Source organism: Aquila chrysaetos, chromosome 2 (genome assembly GCF_900496995.4).
Source record: "Aquila chrysaetos chrysaetos chromosome 2, bAquChr1.4, whole genome shotgun sequence".
NCBI lineage: Eukaryota > Metazoa > Chordata > Aves > Accipitriformes > Accipitridae > Aquila > Aquila chrysaetos.
This window is the reverse complement of record NC_044005.1, coordinates 46,435,182-46,451,127: the sequence shown is the minus strand read 5'-3', so window position 1 is coordinate 46,451,127 and position 15,946 is coordinate 46,435,182. Positions and strand designations below refer to the sequence as shown.

General features: G+C 45.7%; 1 protein-coding gene across 5 annotated transcripts in view; it reads left to right on the top strand.

Moving 5' to 3' along the window:
- Positions 1-307: 307 nt before the first annotated feature.
- Positions 308-15,946, top strand: part of TSPAN18 (tetraspanin 18) — a 132,353-nt gene continuing 116,714 nt past the window's right edge. For 2 of the 5 annotated variants that reach the window (XM_030030373.2, XM_030030385.2), the window contains exon 1: positions 9,643-9,792. The gene's annotated coding sequence lies outside the window, so the exon portion shown is untranslated. Of the gene's footprint in view, positions 415-9,642; positions 9,793-11,413; positions 11,479-15,946 lie in introns of those variants that run through there. The other 3 variants (XM_030030406.1, XM_030030445.1, XM_030030416.2) reach the window with 3 other exon arrangements.

The following is a 15,946-nucleotide window of genomic DNA, read 5'->3' as shown; positions in this document are numbered from 1 at the left end:
AGGAAGTAAAGAGGATAATATTTCACTGAAGGAAAATTGCAGGAAGTCAGTAGAATGTCTGTTATCTTAGCTGGAGCTGGCATTTGGCCTGGTTACTAAAGATAACACCTTTTTTTTCCTCCAAGACTTGTCACTAGCTGCTTTATGACCATGTATCTTGATTTACATCTCACTCAGAACACCTCCAGCTGCAGAGCATCACCAGTGCCTGGGGGTGACTCAAAGCTTCTCAACAGCGTAGACAAAGTTGAGTTTTTCAGCCCCCAGGATGAGGGACTGGCGCGAGACTGCTTTTTCCACAGGCGAGAGAAGAGTAGCGGGAAGGGGTGCAACTGTAATTGCAGGCTGAAGAGAAGAGCACTGGGGAACTGGGATTGCTGCAACTACTGCTGCCAGACACCTGAGAGAGATCAGGTAAGCCACTGCTGCATCTGTTCCAAATAACCCCGACTTCTGTCTGAGCAGCCGCAGCCAGCATGCCTTTCCAGAGCTCCCGTGGAGACTAAGTAGGCAGCACGTCGTCCCTGAGCACGCTGCTGTCCTAGGCAACTCTCTGCTTTGCTTATTTCTATGACTGGCATCGCACCGAAGTTGCGAATTCTCATCTGGTGTAAAAGAAGAAAATCACATCTGACTCATTGCAATTGTTGAGACCTGGATTTATTTTCCAAGGCCTAGTCAGTGCTAGAAGCTGCTTAATTTCCAGGACCAAGCAGGGCTGCTGCCCCCAAAAGAAAAGTGCAAAATGTGCACAATGATCAGTTGGATGTTTCCGATAATTTTATCAGGAATAGGAAACAGATAATTTTAGGAATTGTTTATTATGGATGGAGGTGTATTTTGTGAATTGCACGCTGCCTGTTACGCTGAGCACTAAGGAAATACCACTCTTGCTTCATAAATGGTTGACGGGGTTACCAGGGAAAGTTACTTGTCAAGGGACATGCATTTACTATACAGCTTGAAAAGCAAAAAGGTTATATCTCCAGCTGATATTCTTGTAAATCAATTTATGACCAAGTCCCTGCTGACTTTGACAGCCTGCAATGCGAGCTTACAGCTTCTCTTGGTGTCTGAGGGAAGTTGCCTCATTTCTACCACAAAGACCTCTTGTGACCTTGATAGCAGCTCATCTTGGATGTCCGATTGCCAAGAGTTTAGAACTAGATGTTTTGCTGCTTTGGTATTTTCATTCACACTCGTCTTCTGAACTCTTTTCCTAGGTTCCTTCCCCTTCTCTCTCTCTGTGTTGCCGAAATGTCATGTGTGCATCTGGGAGGCATTCCAACTTCCAGTTGCAGAAGTGGGTCACTCCTCACGCACACACATTTACAGTCTTTTGCAGATGCCCAGGCTCTAAGCGTAGCACTAGGAGAACCTAAGAAGTGCTGTCATAGCCTGTTGCTTTCAAAGATTCACAGTATTGCCAGCCGGCATTAACTCTTACATTTGTTCTCTCTGACTGTCTGTCTACAAAAAAGAGATCTTTTAATGATCGCCCAGCTAAGGATGAATTATTAATTTGAGATGCTGAAGGAGATTTGTGTCAGAGCCCAGCTTTGGATGGGTGACTTGCACAGAGCTTAAAAGCATCTCTAGCTCATTTCCCTGCCTCATTCTGCATTCTGTGCCATTTCTCTCACTGCCTCAGGGCAGAATGTTTCAGAAAGTTGGAGTGGGAATATTTTTATTCGTCCTGTTACATGAAGTTAATCTCGTGTAGCAAAGCAGCTGTGTAATGTTTTGTATTAAATCTCATGTCTTCCCTTGGGTGTGATTAAAATTCAGGTGAAGGGTTTTTTTAATTTTATTTTATTTCCCCACTCCCAATGCTCTCAAGGGGCCATTAGGCTTCATTCTTAATAGCTTGTCATCCCCTTGCCTCTGCCGGTCCCGCTGCACACGCAACTGCACTTCTCTGACTGATGAAGGGTGAAGGCTCTTTAGTGACTCGTGCACATGCCGCACATTAGTGAAGCCATTTCTAGCTCAGGTGAAGGGACGGCTGCTCCCTGGCACACCGAATAAAGCCTTGGTTGGCAAATTCTCTATTTGCCTGCTTATAGCGCTGGAACACAGCGAATCCCAGTTGGAAGGAGACCAGCTGCTCTATCAATACCCTGGGCTTCCCAAAATGATTGCTTCATTTCAGTGGCTGGTTCCACGAAGCCAGAGTTTCCATTCTTATCCTTTCTAACATGCCGTTGCTTCTGCTTGCGACAGAGGGATTTGCCCCCATTCTGTCAGGTTGAAGAGAAAAGCCCCTTCTGTCTGTCTCCGACCTTCCTCTCCCTACTCGCTCTCTGCTTTGTGTCTTTATCTGTGGAACCGAAGGGAGAGCACCTGGAAGACAACACAGGACCCGACAGCGAGTGAGTGAGGGGTTATCACAGGGATACACGGGGGAAAGTAAAGAATTAGAGTAAATCTCCTGCAATTCGTTATCACAGCCAGGATCACGAGTGCCAAAACACGGCATGAAAGGCTGCGCGAAGGCGAAGGGGCTGCTTACAAGAGGGAGAAGCAGGAAGCTTCAGAGCCTTTGCCAGGCTTTCCGTACTTACCAGGTTTCAGGGGTTTGCTGGATTCTCCTAGTAGACTGGACGAGTGTCTTGGGGATCTTTCAAACAGAACCTAGATTCTGGATCCTTCTCTGAGGGTAGCTCAGAAAAACAGGAAACAAGGAGGTGCTTCTTTTCTCTTGCTTTGTAAGCTTTTGTGATGTGCGTACAGTAAATTAATCTCAGTAGGTGGCTAAGGGCTACTTAGCTAAGAGAATGTGTCCTTGGCGTTATTTCATTGAAATCAGTCTAGCAAAACTAGGGGTGAAGCTGGCTCCAACATTTAATAAATCAACAGTTTATCTCTTCCTGATAGGAAACAGCAGCTAGTAACTCACAATGTTGTTTAAAACATTCACAGCAGGAATCAGCCTGATAAGGGACTCGCATAGCTCCAACCTGTGTTCCACAGTGGCCTACAGAATCCATATTTTTAAGCTGTAAAATAACCATATTTGTACAACAGTCATTCCAACTAATGAGCGTCCAGCCAGTGAAAGGGTTTTCATCTTCAGGTAAAGAAACCTTATGTCTGAAGTAGCTGATAGAGATGCAATCATGTGATTCAATCACAGGTTAGGAGCCCTAAATTCTAATTCTGATGCCCACTCAGGCAAATATTCCTGGCATTCATTTGCTCTCACTTGTAAAAATGGGAGGGTGATTAATTAGTGCCTGGTGAAGGGTTCACAAGGACCGTTCTATTTTATTACTACATTTTTTAAAATAACCGATCTTAACCTAGCACCAAGTCTGCCTCAATCCCACTGTGCAGCATTCAGCAATTTCACAGCTCCTGTACCGAGCCTAGATGCTTTATTCACTTACAAGTTCCCTTTTTGTTGACAGAAGAGCAGGGCTGCCTTATGCACACATGCACAGAAGGACTCTTGAGACTGCGGAAAAAGAAGCAAAACTTGTGCAGTTTTGTTTCTGCCCTGGCTGTGTGTATGCTTGGAAGGGGGGTGAATGACAAGTGAAAAGAGGTCTGCAGAGAAGTACTATCTTTTATTAAAGAAAGTAGCACATTAGAGAAAAAACAGAGAAGCTTCTGGGAACAAAAGCAAGCTGTGTACTTTTCGATAGCTATCCCAATGAGGTTATAGTAGCATCACCATCCAATCATTGCTTCATGGACTTGTTAGGATATGACTTCTCCATCTGTTGCTGGAGATTGGTCCAGGTCTTAAAAGCTACACCCCGCTTAGGGCACTGAATTTGACCGTGAAAAATTCTGGGATCACGTGTGATGTCCAGCAACCTGGGACCATGCACCATGCCAACTGAGTGCCAGTCATAACCCTCCAGGTCACTGATGCTGTGGTTGCATTTTACAGCCTTCTTGCGGTCATTTTACGCAGCTATGAGTGTTTATCCCAGTGGACAGTCCAACTTTCTGGATTTAATAAAATTCTAGTTTATGTGATACCAGGAAAAACTTTAGCTCCTTCCGTGCCAAAGGTCATAATTTCAGCATTCTCCCAGCTAACCTGGTAGTGCCCATGTAAACCAACTTCTGCAGAATGGGAAATAGTTTTGCCGTAGGACACCGTGCTACCTCCTTTCACCTAAGGGCCCAGTGGGATGACTGATTTGGAGTTCTGATGATGTGCTGGTTTGTTTTTCTCCTTAACCATGTTACGTGTGCTTCAGAGGAATTTGCTTGGGTAGGATCTTGTCCCGGGTTCAAGGGGAGCGATCACCACTTTTCTGGCTAGGGATCCCTTTCTACAAATAGACATCGGAATCCTTTGCTTCAGTTGGCTCTCTGGAGGGAGTCATTTGGGGAGAAGGGAAGCAGTGAAATAGTTTGATGAATGGCATCAACTTACATCCCCCAGGAGGATTCCATATGTTTTTAGCAGATGTTTAACAAGTTATGGCAACACAACTGGCTGTGTTGAAACAAATTGCAGGGTGACCATCTAACTGCTGTCAGAAGTGAAGTTTTCAACACTTCCATCCTCCCCCTGGCAGTTACTGCTTTTCTCTGCAGATATCTGTGAACTGTGTACCGTATCTTTGTCAGAAAAATCATGAAGAATTCTAACTATCCAATAAAGTGTTATTTAATTAGAACATCTCAAGGAACAATAACTCCTGAAGCTATGTTTGTTAGCTTTCTTTTTTTTAAATGGAGAAAGGTGCTTTGTAAAATCTTATGAGAATAAAAATAGCTCCAGGATTTTAGTGTCAGCTGGAGTTTTAAAAGCGCATTTGAGCCTCCTCCCTTTGTGTTATAAGAGAAATGCAAATGCCAAGAAGCTCAAAAACATTTGAGGATAGATGTTTGGATGAGTAAGGCACTTGTCTGGGATCCAGGATCTCCTAGCTCGTGTCCTGGAGCTGCCACAGACCTCTAGTACTTCTTCAGCATTCATTCTTCGTGCCTCAATTTCCTATTTGCAAATGGGGATAACTGTTCTTCTGTATTTGTCTCTCTTGTTATATTTAAATATGTAGGGGAAAGAGACTGCAGGGTTTCTGGTACAATGGGGGCCTCCATTTTGCTTGTCCTTAGTGAAAATTACTAAAAAGATTGTGGGAAACGAAGTTTGTTTCCGTGTAGGGTTCAAAAAGCACAGAAAAAGCTCACCTGCAAATTTCAGAGGAAATACAAAGGTTGAGAACTTTCTCAAAAGATGTGTAGTTGGAAAACTTGGGGTTCTGGCATAAGCTCCATTTTAGGAAACTTAAGGAAAAAAAGCAAACAGCAGACAGGGTATTTTCTAGGTTTTTTTCAGTTCAGTAATATATAGCTTTACCTGTTGTTAGCAGTGGAGATGGCTATCATCTTAAATATGTCCATTTTGCTTTAAAAGTATCCCTTCAATGTTGAATATTATAATTATTACACCAAATTCTCTCCGTTGAGATTTTTCTGGGCAGCATCCAAGGGTTCATTCAATTGTTGCTTCTGTAGTTTTGGTTTTAGGCACCACTGCCAGTTCTTTTGTGTAACCTTGCAACTTCAAAGACAAGGAAGGAGGGAGGTGGGCAGGAAAGCATTTAGGAAAATTATGTCTACCTATCTGAGTATCTCAGTGAGCGGGAAGTGTTGTTCATGGACTGGATAATCTTAAGAAGAGCATGTCTTTTGCCCTAGAAACCTGCTTCCCACCTTGTGATCCGTGGGTCTGAGAGAGGTGAGAAGGTCATACGTGAAATGATGACAAAACATGCTTTTTCACTTCAGAAAAACCATACATGTATGTTACCATGTGATCAAATAAATATGAAAACGAAGCTGGGAAAAATAAATCTGTAAATGAATATTAAAAACTCAGCTTAGTTCTTGATTAAAAAAAAAAAAAAATTACCATGGCAAAGCTGCACGAGGGCCTGTGATATTTTTTTCTCCAAAACGTTAGTTGTTGCTTGGATGAAAATGATTGGGAAATGCTGCTATTGACAAAGAACCCAACTCATAAACAATTTAGCTTCAGTTTTCCCAGCTGAGCCTGGGAAAGCAAAACTGGGTTGAAAAATACACTGGCAAGGTTTTAATTATGATTTTAATAACAAAGCTTGAACAAACCTCTCGCTACCAGTACATCAACTGCCCCCTCATGCTGTTTTCCCAGGCCTGCTGGAGGGGCCCTGGGAAAGCAGTCTGATAGCAGATGAGAGAGCATACTGATCAGTGTAACTTCAGTCGGCACTACAAGTGCTTGACATTTCGGAAAAACAAGATCGCTTACTTTGCTGTCTTTATCCGGGAGCAGGTGATCAGGTTTAGACAGTCAGTTTGTCATCTTAAGCTCTTGGTGGCTAAGACCTTGTTTGTTTTGCGCTCTCAGAAGTGCCATTCAGTCTCGCGGCAGAGTTAATAACACTGCGTGATTTCTACTGAGCACAGATTGCTCCTGGAATTTGCCACGGTTATCTGGAAATAGACTGGCGCCCAGGTTCCAGCATGCAGATGCCAGAGAGTTTCCTTCTGCCCATCTGCCTGGGCAATGAGCTGGGCTGTGTGTCAGTCCAGTTCTAGGAATTGCAGCCAAGAGGGATCGTGGTTGGGTTCCTGCTTTATCTTGCCTTCAGAGCAAATTGGGAAAGACGCTAGTAGGACTACCGAGAGAAAATAGTAGGAAAAGAAAGGGAGCAGTCTGAAGGCAAAGGAAGTGGGAGGAAAGGCGGGGAGGCCAGGGAAGGAAGCGACAGGGAAACTGTGAAGTTGAGAACTAAGATGTGAAGCGCAGCCAGAAAAGGGCTCATAAGCAATGGCTTAGCTGTATGGAGTGAAAGTCAATTCTCTCAAAATCCATACCGTTAACACCAGCGAGGAACCTGCCCCGATTTGCTCATGGCTTCCCACCGTTGCAGTTTCTGCTTCTGAAAACTCAAGCCTATCAGAAGTGTTAACGGAGAGACTATTCGGATTATGATACATATGATGTAATATTCAAGGGACAGACCCTTCAGGCAGTGGGAGGGCTGCAGCTCTAGGCAATTCTGAAACAGGAGAAAGTGGCTTTAGTGTTTTGGGCTAAACCATGGAACTATTTCCTTGCTCGGATTTCAATTCAGTGATGTATTTATCAGAAAACAAGTAAAACAGCCCACTCGCAAGTTTATCTGTGATAAAATTACCCAAGGATGCTATTATGCTTTAAGTTCCCAGAGGATATACTATATCCTTTGCACATCACAAAGAAAGTAAACCCCAGCTTTAAATGCAAAACTCAATTCAGTGCTGGCTGGGATTCACAAAGCAGCTCCTTCATGACAGTGAAAGCACTATAAACTCGGGAAGCTAATTTTCAATAGTAGCCCCTTAAACTGCACAGTTGACCATGTAAGAGCACTATTGTGTCTATGCGAGCATGTGGAAGATTTGAAAGCTGGGGTCACATATAGTTGACTTTTGTTCATTTACAAAACAGTTTCATAGAATCAGGATGGAAAACAGAAAACACATACAAGTCTTAGGATACATTGCCCTGTACTTTTTTTTCCAAAATATCAGAATGATGATGTCACTGGAGGGGGGGCAGTTGTTGGAAAAATGCCAAGTGTGTCCCTGATGAGGAAGGGATCTTGTCTGTTTGAATCTGGAGCTGTTTAAAACCGGTGTTTTGGGCAGGACTAAGCCCACTCGGTTTCCTAGAAACCCTCTGCATGAGATCTGCGCGTCAGGCCACAAAGCAGGGGTAGGAGTCGGGTGGCTAGACTGACACACGTGCATTTTTGTGGTTTATTCACGAGGTACATGGCAAAATTGCCTGGCATGTGGGGTCCTGAAACGGTCCCGTGACAGTGCAAGGGTAAATGCGTGGGACTGTTACGGGGGAGCGCAGAGGGAGGGCCAACGGAGCCCGGTTTGACAGGTCTGCAGAGCGCAAATGTAATCTCTGCCTGAAAGAACCATGATCTGCTGCTCAAGGGGTATGACAAGCCAGCCTCCTGGAAAATAGCACTCCGAGTCCTTTGCAAAGGAATCAAATGAGGAACAAGGCTATTACCTCGTGTCAAACTGTGTCTAATAAAGAAATGGAAATCCCCTACTCTGCCACAAAGAGCAAGGAGAGGTAGGATCATGCTGTGACACAAATAAATGAATAGTGAAACAGAAATGGAAAAACATGGGCCCAAACATTACAAGAAAATATCAGACCTTGAAATGATTGCCTGTCTTAAGCAATAGACTATAACAAAACAAACGTTACAAATACGATCTGGTTGTGTAATCTAGTTTTGCTATTACACAGAAATGGATTTGGGACCATAACTGTTCAATTCTATGTGTATCTCGCTCTTTTTATACCACATCAGGAAAAAAAGAAGGCCGATGCCAACAAATATCTGCACCTGGGGAGCCTTGTAACTGTTCATTACCAGATATATGAGGCATTAGCAGGGATATTTATACCGAGACGCTGGCGCGTCTTTTTTCCTTTGCACTGCACCGTTAGACATTCCTGTTGTCTCTTGTTCTTCTAAGAGGCTTTGAGGGTCCAGATCCGCATCCGCCATCTTGTAGAGAGAGCATCACAAAATAAACAGGACTTCTCATCAGCACAAGGACACGTCTGCATAGGACCACTTGCAGGATCTGGCCCTTGCAGGATTGCTATCATCTCTGTTGTTATAGGTGAGCGCAATATCCAATTTACTAACGCCCTTGCTCCTGAGCTATGGATTGTTACTCAGTAACCGCGTTACTTCTGCACGCTTTTTCCTCCCTCTATTTCTTTCCCTCCAACCCACCAAGGACTTTCGTGAGCATCAGGACCAGTGAAGTGGGGTTTCCCTAGGGAATAGTTGAGTTGAACCTCCCCTGTGGATTCCCCGGTGTCTGTTGGATGCTGTTGGACTTGGGATACAGCCATCCTACGTGCAAGAGCAGTAAAAGAGATGACCTCTTCTCCACGGTTACCTATTTTCCTGAAACCTGTAGTTGTCAAACTTAATCGAAATTGTTTACCTGGCTCAGAAGTTATTGGCATGCACACAGAGCACAACCGCACAAGCCATATTTCCTTAGGAAACCGGTCTTAGGAGGGTTGGCTTTTCCCACGTCACGAACCCGGGCTCTTCATTTGGTTTTGCGTGCATTTTTGAAAGGCCTTCCAATCCCTCGGTGACGTTCTTTGTTTGAAGTTTCTCTGACGGATCTTCGAACGCGTTTAGGCATCCCGGTCAACAAGTGGCCTCCCACCTCCCCGCTCTCTTGCATCCCAGGGATGAGAAGCCCATCATCAGGTGTTATGGGGCGGGGGGGGCACCTTGGAGACAGGGACTAGGCACCTCTCCTTCCTTCGGCGGGCTCAGAATTCGCCCCCTTCCCGGCGGGGAGGGCTCCCAGGCCGGCTGCCGCTCCCAAACGACCGAGCCGCCTCCGGGATACGTTGGCAAAAGGGGGACGAGTGTCGTCCCCGTCCCCCCCCCCCCGGCAGCCTTCAGCGATTCAGTCCGAGGGTTCCCCGGGAAGTTTTCCGGCGGGGGCCGGGGAGGGAGGAGAGGGTGGAGCACGGCCAGAGGCGCGCCCAGCCGCCGGGACCGGAGCCGGAGCCGGAGCCGGAGCCGGAGCCGAGCCGGGCGGGGGCGGAGAAGGGGGCACGGCCGGGAGGTGGAGCCGGCTGCCGGGCACGGCAGTGGGAGCCCAACGCAGCCGGGAGCCGCCCGCCCGCCCGGTCGTTCGTTCCTTCTTCGTTCGTTCTCCCGCCGCCAGCTCGGTCTGTCCCCGGGGGAGCCGCCGCGGAGAACCGTGCTTGCGGCCGCCGGCAAGGTAACGGACCGGGACCGGCACCGGGGTTCGCTTCTCGGCACCCCGGCAGCTTTTCCCTCGGCCAGCCCTGCCGGCTCCGGCTTGGCACCGCGCTGAACCTTGTTTCCCCGGGGCGGGGGGGGGGGGGGGAAGCTGGGCGTGCAAGTTTTTCGGGGCTGAAATGCCAGCCCGGCTGGTAGTAACGCTGGCGGAGAGGTTCCCTGGGCAGCCCGAGCCAGCTGAGCTCGGTAACTCCTTTACGGGGAGGGAGGGGGGAACCTCTCGTGGTCGGTACCCGGGGGCGTCCCGGGAGCCTCAGAGCCTGCTCTTAATATTTCTGCATTTTATTGCTTCCCCCACCTCGCTCCGGGAGCCCGCTTACTGTAAAAGCGAGGGGAGGAACCGCGGGGTGTCCGTGCCTGGAGCGCTCTGCCCGCCCGTTTGTAGCGTTTTGGGGTTGTGCCACCACCCGTGAAGTTTGGGTGAGGAAGGGGAGGCAGGGGGAGGGTTACCCGTGTTTCTGACTTCAGTCCGGTAGGAATTTTCTCTTTCACACTTTGCTGGTCGGCAAACTGGAACCCTGCCACGCTGGGTCAGTCCCCGCGCTCTAATAGAGATTTATGGCCGCACCAACACGCTAGTGAGGTACCACCCCACTGAGATGTGTGGGGTTTATAAACTGTACGGCTGGGCATTTAAAGTTTTATCGTAACTTTTTTGTGTTTAAATGTCGCAGTGAGCGAGCAGACAGCATTTTCTGACGCATTGTACTTGGGTGGTTTTCTGTGAAGTCTGTGTGGTAATTGTAACTTCTTTTTTCTCTAGCACTTCTCTCAGTAATTAGTAAGCTCAGCCTGATTACTGTACTTGTGTTTCTGTAATAAGAGAAAATTTGAACACAATTAATAGACTCTAGGCATGTATTCTGCTGAATAGCCAGTGGCTACCGAAGCTGCTTGGGCAGAAGCGTGCTGGAGATGGCTGTGTGCCTGGCTGGGTATATGCAAATAGTGAGCGCAGGCTCGCCCTGGATTTTTACTAGTGGGTAAAAAGTGTGTGGAGTTGTTAAAGAGATGTCTTAATTCAAGAGGATGTATCCGAGCGTTTGATGGATTCCACCGGTAAAATGCTTCTTTCAGTATTTAGTGCTTTTGTAAGGAGCAGCAGTTGTTCTGTCTCAAAAGTATGCAAACTGAGAGCAAACGATAGGGATGTCATTGGGAGAAATAGGTACGTTCTTCATCTTTTTTTCATAATTTGGGGAGAATCTTTCAAATTCGACTATGTAGCATAACGTACAGATGTGCTTCTTTATCATCTGCTTTCACTGAAGTATTTGTATTGTATGTTAAAATGATTTAAATGTTTGACCCTCCCTGGAAGGCAGTTAATGTTTCTGTATTTGTCGTGGCTGAGGTACAGCTTTTGTTGGCGTCAGCTAAAATACCACGCGATACAGTTGCCATGAATTTAAGCGTAGCGGGCTGAGAGGAAGAAAGGAAGAGCTTTAACTTTTTTCTGAGATATCGCAGACGGAGGAGGGCTCGGGTGGGTGATGCTGACAGTTTCCACGAGAGGGCTTTTCTTGCTGTGCCGCGTCAGCGTGGCTCTTCGGCAGAGCCTTTGGAGCGTCGGTCCCCCCCAGCTCCGCTTGCCTCCTAGGTTCGGAGGAGCCAAATGAACTTGGGGGTGGCTTTCGCTCCTGGGGTAGGTATTTCAGATTTCCTTTGTAAATTATGGGGAAATCCCTTTATGCCCCCTGGGGAGTAAGGATAAGGCTTCCTGGGAAGAACACCAGTCTTCTGTTTCCAGGCTCGCTTAAAACTCAGAAAGGGTCCCAGCAACTTAGTTTACCCACAGTGGAAACCGAGAAGGGGCCGAGTGTGTTTTCCACCAAAGAGGAGCGGGGTCTGAGTGTTTGCATCCTCGCCTCGGCTGACGGCAACGAAGGACTATAGCCTGGCGTGATCTCATTTTTGGCTGCTTTCACATGTATTATACTTCTCAGGGTGGGGCTGGGCGAAAGGGAAACGGGAATCATTGTGTGCGTATGAAAATGCTGAGCTATCCTTAAGTCCTTTGCCAAGTTGCCTGTGTGTTGTTTAATTCAAATAATTTCATACACGCAGCGTTGCAGGTCTGTTTTAAAAGGCAGAAACTGTATCTGTAACCAGGAATAATATTGCAGTTCATAAAACATGAGAAACATCTGTTACTGCGACTTCAATTTGTTTCTCTCTCCTTGGAATAACCAAGTTGACAGCTCAGACAGTCAGGTTTAATGTCCTGTGCTAAACCTTTGGTCCTGCGTCCCGTGGCTAATTGTGACTCACAGAATCAATAAACCCAGCTCCTGCTCCGCTGCAGCGGCTTGGCGGGGGAGCGGGAAGGGCTTCAGACCACCTCACTGCGTGGAGCTAGTCCCCGACAGCAGACGACGGTGGACAAATTGGGGTTTCCAAAACTAGGTCTATCGTGTGCGCTTGCCGCTTTCGGCGCGGCAGAGCTGGCTGGGATCTTGGCGTTCTCGCAGCATTAGGGCTGAGCGAGTGAGGGAGAGGGTCTGCACTGCTGTAGGGGTAGTATTTTCCCTCCTAGCACCTTTTATCTTGCCTTAATCTATCCCAGGTTGAATACTGGAGGCAGCTGAAGCAGAGCCATCTCATGCTTTGATGTGTGTTTACTGGCTCTAGCATCTCATTCTCTTGCCTTTTTTTTTCTTTTCAAGTTAGGTTGCTCTCTTCCCACCCCATCTCCCCAGACAAAAAGAACAGAGGACGGAAAAAGTGAATTAAGTGACTTCGTATTTTTGTGAATGGGTTTTCTTGCTTTGCCCCTGCCTTCCTTGCTGCCTTCTGTAAGATCCCTTCATAATTAAAATATTATGACTATCCTTATGGTAGCCCTTCACTTGTGGCAAGGATCCTAATTTGACGTCAATGCAAAAATACTAGTTTCTGGCATAAGGGCAGATGACATTTCATCAGCTAGTGCATGCCCATTTTTTTTTTTTTTTTTTTTGTAAACCACAGTGCTAAGACCATATGGGCAGATAATGAGTTTAAGCTGATAAACAGCTTACAGATTTGCCCAAATAAAGGACTTTCTTCCTAGAAAACACATTTTCCTTTAAAATAAATAATGGAGTTCCTGTGTTTTTATTTAATTATCTTGAGTCCTGTCTGTTCTCACCAGGCTGCAGGAAAACAGACACAACTGCTCCGGGAACAGAAGCTACTGGATTTATGGGGCCATGGGTCTTAGATGAGGAAGGACTTGAAAAGAGAAGTTCAGACGCTACAAAATTGAGGCTTAAGGTACCTAAGTAAGCAGATGGTGGTCCAGGTTGTATTAGGAGAGTTTTGTGAGGTAGCGCATAGTTCTCGACATCTTGAAGATGAGTCATTGCATGAGGTGGTAGTAGGTCTGAGATCTGTTTGGGAGCTATAATTAAAACAGATGAATATCTATACTCCTCGCTGATGCTGTGAGGCTGCTGAAGCAGCCCTTGTTTGGGGGTGTTGTTGGAAGATAATCCATACTTTTGCTTTTTCAAGAGTTTTTGACTAATGTTAGTATGATTTTTTGTTTGTTTAACTTAATCTGACGTCAATAAAATGCGAGGGAAAGGTTTGGGATCGAGTTTTCTCGGTTTTTGAGAAAAAAACCCGCAAGTATTATGGTGAGGGTTGGAAAGTAACTTGCTTTGAGAAGTGTTGGTCTTTAGTTTTCACTTTAAAATAGTGACTCAAAACCAAGTAGTGTATTTGCATGAGAGGGCAAAGCCTGTGTATTTCTCCCCCAAGATGCCTAGGAATGAGCTGTTTGGGATCTGAAATTGCTCATTCCCTTTTAAGCTGTTTCTTAGGAGTTCTCTTTTTTTAATTTATTTTTTTCTTGGAAATGATTGTTAATCTTAACTGGAAGTAGCAAATGAAGGAAGAAAAAGGTTGTACAGAAGACTTTCTTAAGTGTTTTTTTGTTGTCCGTTCCCTCCCTTTCCACCACTTCTCGGCACTGGGAAGACTACTGGTCTTTAATTGTATTTCGTATGAGGATATGTTCCAGATGTCCAGAGCTTTGCTTTCTGATGGTCACTGCTATCTCATTTGTAATTGATATGACAGCCGAGTTGCATTTGGTGCTACCATTGCTCGTGACTGCACAGTTCAGCATTCCTCTTGTGTCCGTTCTTTCCCCTACACCATCATTTTTTATTTTCTTTTCACTGCTCTTGCAGTCTTGAGTTTCCAAAATGGTGAATCAGTTATCCTGTCCCTTAGTTCCAGAGGATTCGGGCGAATTCAGTGGCCACCAAATAGTTGATGGGACTTGTGTTTTGGTGGTTTGGTGTTTTTTTTTTTTTTTTTATTGCAGCTCCCCCCACCCTCTTGCCTTGGAGCCTTTAGCAGCTGCTTTGCTATTTATCATTTCTGCATTGGTAAAGATCTGTCATGGGCTAATTTAGTATAAATTGCCTGAGACTGAAAGAAGTGGCTAAAGGAAGGCAGTGCATTGATCTTTTTTTGTTAACCACACCAGCTGCTAAACCAGTTTGTCAGCATGTTTTTATTTATTTTTGCACAGATAAGATTTAAAGAAACAAACGATAAAGATGTTTTACTCTTACAAATTGACCCCAAATGGGATTTGCTGCTGCACCTCTGCCACCTTCTGTTCTCTAGCAATGGTCTTGAAGGATTTCCATTTTCCCAAACTTTATAAGCAGCAGCATGTACTCTAGGGCAGTGGAGCTGTGCTGGAGGTGCTGTCCTTCATTGGTGGTCTTCAGAGCTAGAGGCAGAGAGGCTCAGAATCCTGGTGAGTTGTATATGTGTGGGGGTTTTTTGGGGTTTTTTTTGTTTTTTTTTTCTGGGGGGGATCTGAATTGCCTCTGCAGGTGTCTTGATACCATACCTAATGTGAATGCTTCGTGTTTGGTGGACTAATGTGCAGCAGATACTACATGACAATTGAGAGTATTCACGTGGTGTCAACTTACCCTCACCAAATTCAGTTAAAAGAAAACCAAAACCAGTATCTTGTCATTGTCCTCAGAGATGATCATAGTGGGTTTGTGACTATCACAGGTTTTTAGTACAGGTCTTGTTTCTGCTCAGGGTCCCTCCTGTCTGTGTAGTCCCTCCAACAAGGATTCCAACGAGTGGTAAGTCTCTGGGGCTTCTTGTCCTTTGGGGCTTTTTGTGGCCATCAGGATGTTCCCTTTGCTATATATTTACTAAATAAACCTGGTCTGAAATGGAAGTTTACAGCTACTTGAGAAATAAATTGAAAGGTCACTGTAGAAGAGTCAATTCTTAAACCCAAATGAAGTTCAGATTTTTTAGACCAGTGTATCACTTCAGGAAGAAAGAGAGGATGTTTTTGATGAAATAAACAGTGCTGAAACTGAATCTCATCCATGTGTTTGATATTACTTGGTTCTGTGATTATTAAAGGGGCTGCATGATTTTGTGAATTAGGATTTATGTTTGAGTTTGCTCAGCTCAGCTGTTGATTGACTGTGTTTAGTTCATCTCCATTCCTGCCCTTCTGTCTCCCTCATGTAGTTGGCGCAGAGCCGTGTTAGAGAGGGACTTTCTTGGGGTGTCTGTGGTGCCTAGTGTGATCTGGCGTCTGCCCAGCTAGTCTTCTGGAAGCAGTATAACCAGTATCCTCTTTGCTCCTGATGTCTGTGATGTTAGTGTCAGGACAAAATCTTACAGTGGTTGTTGATCCTGGGGAAGTGGAACTGAACCGAGCTGCTAATGTGAAAAGTCATGTAGTATAGCAGAGATAGTAATAGCTCTTGTATTCTTTCAGAACTTCTCACTTGAGTCATAAACAGCTTTAAACACATTTTATGCCATCCCAGATGTCTGGAAAGCCAACAAGCCAGATGAGCGGAATGGGGTATGGGACCATATGGTGACTTGTTGACTGTGGGTCAGTGGCACAGCCTGGCAGGGGCTCAGGAGCTTAGAGGCCCTGGCTGCAGCTTGGCTTGTATGTATATTGTGCACAATTACAGTACTGACTGTTTCTGCAGCTCTGCGCTTCTCATAAGGCTCAGCACTGAAATTGTAATGCTAGCAGCTTTTTTTTCATGGCCTGATGCCCAGTTTGAAGAAGGGTGATTTTGGTCATGTTGCTAGACATACGTATTTATGGCCCT